The sequence below is a fragment of the Argiope bruennichi genome, chromosome 7, assembly GCF_947563725.1.
Source record: "Argiope bruennichi chromosome 7, qqArgBrue1.1, whole genome shotgun sequence".
Classification (NCBI taxonomy): Eukaryota; Metazoa; Arthropoda; class Arachnida; order Araneae; family Araneidae; genus Argiope; species Argiope bruennichi.
The window spans coordinates 14660202-14665201 of NC_079157.1; the positions used below are offsets into that span (position 1 = coordinate 14660202).

At 42.0% G+C, this 5000-nt stretch overlaps 16 non-coding genes across 16 annotated transcripts; all 16 read left to right on the forward strand.

The window, feature by feature from the left end:
• The first annotated feature begins 79 nt into the window (after positions 1-79).
• Positions 80-151, forward strand: Trnac-gca (transfer RNA cysteine (anticodon GCA)). Its single transcript has one exon. It is a non-coding gene; the product is annotated as a tRNA-Cys (tRNA).
• A 341-nt stretch (positions 152-492) lies between these two features.
• Trnac-gca (transfer RNA cysteine (anticodon GCA)) lies at positions 493-564 on the forward strand. The gene has a single exon. It is a non-coding gene; the product is annotated as a tRNA-Cys (tRNA).
• Positions 565-909: 345 nt separating this feature from the next.
• Trnac-gca (transfer RNA cysteine (anticodon GCA)) lies at positions 910-981 on the forward strand. Its single transcript has one exon. It is a non-coding gene; the product is annotated as a tRNA-Cys (tRNA).
• A 135-nt stretch (positions 982-1116) lies between these two features.
• On the forward strand, positions 1117-1188 carry Trnac-gca (transfer RNA cysteine (anticodon GCA)). Its single transcript has one exon. It is a non-coding gene; the product is annotated as a tRNA-Cys (tRNA).
• A 135-nt stretch (positions 1189-1323) lies between these two features.
• On the forward strand, positions 1324-1395 carry Trnac-gca (transfer RNA cysteine (anticodon GCA)). The gene has a single exon. It is a non-coding gene; the product is annotated as a tRNA-Cys (tRNA).
• A 345-nt stretch (positions 1396-1740) lies between these two features.
• Trnac-gca (transfer RNA cysteine (anticodon GCA)) lies at positions 1741-1812 on the forward strand. The gene has a single exon. It is a non-coding gene; the product is annotated as a tRNA-Cys (tRNA).
• Positions 1813-2361: 549 nt separating this feature from the next.
• On the forward strand, positions 2362-2433 carry Trnac-gca (transfer RNA cysteine (anticodon GCA)). Its single transcript has one exon. It is a non-coding gene; the product is annotated as a tRNA-Cys (tRNA).
• Positions 2434-2571: 138 nt separating this feature from the next.
• Trnac-gca (transfer RNA cysteine (anticodon GCA)) lies at positions 2572-2643 on the forward strand. The gene has a single exon. It is a non-coding gene; the product is annotated as a tRNA-Cys (tRNA).
• Positions 2644-2985: 342 nt separating this feature from the next.
• On the forward strand, positions 2986-3057 carry Trnac-gca (transfer RNA cysteine (anticodon GCA)). Its single transcript has one exon. It is a non-coding gene; the product is annotated as a tRNA-Cys (tRNA).
• A 135-nt stretch (positions 3058-3192) lies between these two features.
• On the forward strand, positions 3193-3264 carry Trnac-gca (transfer RNA cysteine (anticodon GCA)). Its single transcript has one exon. It is a non-coding gene; the product is annotated as a tRNA-Cys (tRNA).
• Positions 3265-3399: 135 nt separating this feature from the next.
• Positions 3400-3471, forward strand: Trnac-gca (transfer RNA cysteine (anticodon GCA)). Its single transcript has one exon. It is a non-coding gene; the product is annotated as a tRNA-Cys (tRNA).
• Positions 3472-3606: 135 nt separating this feature from the next.
• On the forward strand, positions 3607-3678 carry Trnac-gca (transfer RNA cysteine (anticodon GCA)). Its single transcript has one exon. It is a non-coding gene; the product is annotated as a tRNA-Cys (tRNA).
• Positions 3679-3813: 135 nt separating this feature from the next.
• Positions 3814-3885, forward strand: Trnac-gca (transfer RNA cysteine (anticodon GCA)). Its single transcript has one exon. It is a non-coding gene; the product is annotated as a tRNA-Cys (tRNA).
• A 138-nt stretch (positions 3886-4023) lies between these two features.
• On the forward strand, positions 4024-4095 carry Trnac-gca (transfer RNA cysteine (anticodon GCA)). The gene has a single exon. It is a non-coding gene; the product is annotated as a tRNA-Cys (tRNA).
• Positions 4096-4230: 135 nt separating this feature from the next.
• On the forward strand, positions 4231-4302 carry Trnac-gca (transfer RNA cysteine (anticodon GCA)). Its single transcript has one exon. It is a non-coding gene; the product is annotated as a tRNA-Cys (tRNA).
• A 554-nt stretch (positions 4303-4856) lies between these two features.
• Trnac-gca (transfer RNA cysteine (anticodon GCA)) lies at positions 4857-4928 on the forward strand. The gene has a single exon. It is a non-coding gene; the product is annotated as a tRNA-Cys (tRNA).
• The last annotated feature ends 72 nt before the right edge of the window (positions 4929-5000 follow it).

A 5000-nucleotide genomic window follows, 5' to 3' on the forward strand; every position in this document is an offset into this window, starting at 1 on the left:
AGGATAATAGAATAAGCGTTGTGGTATTATAGACAGATATTTCGGAAAATCTAGAAATATTATTCCGTTTGAGGCAAACTGGGGTATAGCTCAGTGGTAGAGCATTCGACTGCAGATCGAGGGGTCCCCGGTTCAAACCCGGGTGTCCCCTGATGCTGCGTATTAGAGACATATAAATAATTCAACACTTACGTTTCGATAAATAAGGATACCAGAACAAGCGTTGATCTTTAGACAGATATTTCGCAAAATAAAGAAATATAATTCCGTTTGAGGCAGAGCAACGGGGGTATAGCTCAGTGGTAGAGCCTTCGACTGCAGATCGAGAGGTCCCCGGTTGAAACCCGGGTGCCCCCTGAAGCTGCGTATTAGAGACATGTAAATTTTTTCAACACTTACGTTTCGATAAATAAGGATACCAGAACAAGCGTTGATTTTTAGACATATATTTCGCAAAATAAAGAAATATAATTCCGTTTGAGGCAGAGCAACGGGGGTATAGCTCAGTGGTAGAGCATTCGACTGCAGATCGAGAGATCCCCGGTTCAAACCCGGGTGCCCCCTGAAGCTGCGTATTAGAGACTTATAAATTTTTTCAACAGTTACCTTTCGATAAATAAGGATACCAGAACAAGCGTTGATTTTTAGACAGATATTTCGCAAAATAAAGAAATATAATTCCGTTTGAGGCAGAGCAACGGGGGTATAGCTCTGTGGTAGAGCATTCGACTGCAGATGGAGAGGTCCCCGGTTCAATCCCGGGTGCCCCCTGAAGCTGCGCATTAGAGACATATAAATTTTTTCAACACTTACGTTTCGATAAATAAGGATACCAGAACAAGCGTTGTGGTTTTATAGACAGATATTTCGCATAATCTAGAAATATTATTCCGTTTGAGGCAGAGCAACGGGGGTATAGCTCAGTTTTAGAGCATTCGACTGCAGATCGAGAGGTCCCCGGTTCAAACCCGGGTGCCCCCTGAAGCTGTGTATTAGAGACATATAAATTTTTTCAACACTTACCTTTCGATAAATAAGGATACCAGAACAAGCGTTGATTTTTAGACTGATATTTCGCAAAATAAAGAAATATAATTCCGTTTGAGGCAGAGCAACGGGGGTATAGCTCAGTGGTAGAGCCTTCGACTGCAGATCGAGAGGTCCCCGGTTGAAACCCGGGTGCCCCCTGAAGCTGCGTATTAGAGACATGTAAATTTTTTCAACACTTACGTTTCGATAAATAAGGATACCAGAACAAGCGTTGATTTTTAGACATATATTTCGCAAAATAAAGAAATATAATTCCGTTTGAGGCAGAGCAACGGGGGTATAGCTCAGTGGTAGAGCATTCGACTGCAGATCGAGAGATCCCCGGTTCAAACCCGGGTGCCCCCTGAAGCTGCGTATTAGAGACTTATAAATTTTTTCAACAGTTACCTTTCGATAAATAAGGATACCAGAACAAGCGTTGATTTTTAGACAGATATTTCGCAAAATAAAGAAATATAATTCCGTTTGAGGCAGAGCAACGGGGGTATAGCTCTGTGGTAGAGCATTCGACTGCAGATGGAGAGGTCCCCGGTTCAATCCCGGGTGCCCCCTGAAGCTGCGCATTAGAGACATATAAATTTTTTCAACACTTACGTTTCGATAAATAAGGATACCAGAACAAGCGTTGTGGTTTTATAGACAGATATTTCGCATAATCTAGAAATATTATTCCGTTTGAGGCAGAGCAACGGGGGTATAGCTCAGTTTTAGAGCATTCGACTGCAGATCGAGAGGTCCCCGGTTCAAACCCGGGTGCCCCCTGAAGCTGTGTATTAGAGACATATAAATTTTTTCAACACTTACCTTTCGATAAATAAGGATACCAGAACAAGCGTTGATTTTTAGACTGATATTTCGCAAAATAAAGAAATATTATTCCGTTTGAGGCAGATCAACGGGGGTATAGCTCAGTGATAGAGCATTCAACTGCAGATCGAGAGTTCCCCGGTTCAAACCCGGGTGCCCCCTGAAGCTGCGTATTAGAGACATATATATTTTTTCAACACTTACCTTTCGATAAATAAGGATACCAGAACAAGCGTTGATTTTTAGACAGATATTTCGCAAAATAAAGAAATATAATTTTGTTTGAGGCAGAACAACGGGGGTATAGCTCAGTGGTAGAGCATTCGACTGCAGATCGAGAGTTCCCCGGTTCAAACACGGGTGCCCCCTGAAGCTGCGTATTAGAGACTTATAAATTTTTTCAACACTTACCTTTCGATAAATAAGGATACCAGAACAAGCATTGATTTTTAGACAGATATTTCGCAAAATAAAGAAATATAATTCCGTTTGAGGCAGAGAAACGGGGGTATAGCTCAGTGGTAGAGTATTCGACTGCAGATCGAGAGGTCCCCGGTTCAAACCCGGGTGCCCCCTGAAGCAGCGTATTAGAGACATATAAATTTTTTCAACACTTACCTTTCGATAAATAAGGATACCAGAACAAGCGTTGTGGTTTTATAGAGAGATATTTCGCATAATCTAGATATATTATTCCGTTTGAGGCAGATTAACGGGGGTATAGCTCAGTGGTAGAGCATTCGACTGCAGATCGAGAGATCCCCGGTTCAAACCCGGGTGCCCCCTGAAGCTGCGTATTAGAGACTTATAAATTTTTTCAACAGTTACCTTTCGATAAATAAGGATACCAGAACAAGCGTTGATCTTTAGACAGATATTTCGCAAAATAAAGAAATATAATTCCGTTTGAGGCAGAGCAACGGGGGTATAGCTCAGTGTTAGAGCATTCGACTGCAGATCGAGAGGTCCCCGGTTGAAACCCGGGTGCCCCCTGAAGCTGCGTATTAGAGACATGTAAATTTTTTCAACACTTACGTTTCGATAAATAAGGATACCAGAACAAGCGTTGATTTTTAGACATATATTTCGCAAAATAAAGAAATATAATTCCGTTTGAGGCAGAGCAACGGGGGTATAGCTCAGTGGTAGAGCATTCGACTGCAGATCGAGAGGTCCCCGGTTGAAACCCGGGTGCCCCCTGAAGCTGCGTATTAGAGACTTATAAATTTTTTCAACACTTACCTTTCGATAAATAAGGATACCAGAACAAACGTTGATTTTTAGACAGATATTTCGCAAAATAAAGAAATATAATTCCGTTTGAGGCAGAGCAACGGGGGTATAGCTCAGTGGTAGAGCATTCGACTGCAGATCGAGGGGTCCCCGGTTCAAACCCGGGTGTCCCCTGAAGCTGCGTATTCGAGACATATAAATTTTTTCAACACTTACCTTTCGATAAATAAGGATACCAGAACAAGCGTTGATTTTTAGACAGATATTTCGCAAAATAAAGAAATATAATTCCGTTTGAGGCAGAGCAACGGGGGTATAGCTCAGTGGTAGAGCATTCGACTGCAGATCGAGAGGTCCCCGGTTCAAACCCGGGTGCCCCCTGAAGCTGCGTATTAGAGACTTATAAATTTTTTCAACACTTACCTTTCGATAAATACGGATACTAGAACAAGCGTTGATTTTTAGACAGATATTTCGCAAAATATAGAAATATAATTCCGTTTGAGGCAGAGCAACGGGGGTATAGCTCAGTGGTAGAGTGTTCGACTGCAGATCGAGAGGTCCCCGGTTCAAACCCGGGTGCCCCCTGAAGCTGCGTATTAGAGACATATAAATTTTTTCAACACTTACGTTTCGATAAATAAGGATACCAGAACAAGCGTTGATTTTTAGACAGATATTTCGCAAAATAAAGAAATATAATTCCGTTTGAGGCAGAGCAACGGGGGTATAGCTCAGTGGTAGAGCATTCGACTGCAGATCGAGAGGTCCCCGGTTCAAACCCGGGTGCCCCCTGAAGCTGCGCATTAGAGACATATAAATTTTTTCAACACTTACGTTTCGATAAATAAGGATACCAGAACAGGCGTTGTGGTTTTATAGACAGATATTTCGCATAATCTAGAAATATTATTCCGTTTGAGGCAGAGCAACGGGGGTATAGCTCAGTTTTAGAGCATTCGACTGCAGATCGAGAGGTCCCTGGTTCAAACCCGGGTGCCCCCTGAAGCTGTGTATTAGAGACATATAAATTTTTTCAAAACTTACCTTTCGATAAATAAGGATACCAGAACAAGCGTTGATTTTTAGACTGATATTTCGCAAAATAAAGAAATATTATTCCGTTTGAGGCAGATCAACGGGGGTATAGCTCAGTGGTAGAGCATTCAACTGCAGATCGAGAGTTCCCCGGTTCAAACCCGGGTGCCCCCTGAAGCTGCGTATTAGAGACATATATATTTTTTCAACACTTACCTTTCGATAAATAAGGATACCAGAACAAGCGTTGTGGTTTTATAGACAGATATTTCGCATAATCTTGAAATATAATTCCGATTGAGGCAGAGCAATGGGGTATAGCTCAGTGGTAGAGCATTCGACTGCAGAACGAGAAGTCCCCGGTTCAAACCCGGGTGGCCCCTGATGCTGCGTATTAGAGACATATAAATTTTTTCTACACTTACCTTTTGATAAATAAGGATACCAGAACAAGCGTTGTGGTTTTATAGACAGATATTTCGCATAATCTAGAAATATTATTCCGTTTGAGGCAGAGCAACGGGGGTATAGCTCAGTTTTAGAGCATTCGACTGCAGATCGAGAGGTTCCCGGTTCAAACCCGGGTGCCCCCTGAAGCTGCGTATTAGAGAAATATAAATTTTTTCAACACTTACCTTTCGATAAATAAGGATACCAGAACAAGCGTTGATTTTTAGACAGATATTTCGCAAAATAAAGAAATATAATTTTGTTTGAGGCAGAACAACGGGGGTATAGCTCAGTGGTAGAGCATTCGACTGCAGATCGAGAGGTCCCCGGTTCAAACCCGGGTGCCCCCTGAAGCTGCGTATTAGAGACATATAAATTTTTTCAACACTTACCTTTCGATAAATAAGGATACCAGAACAAGC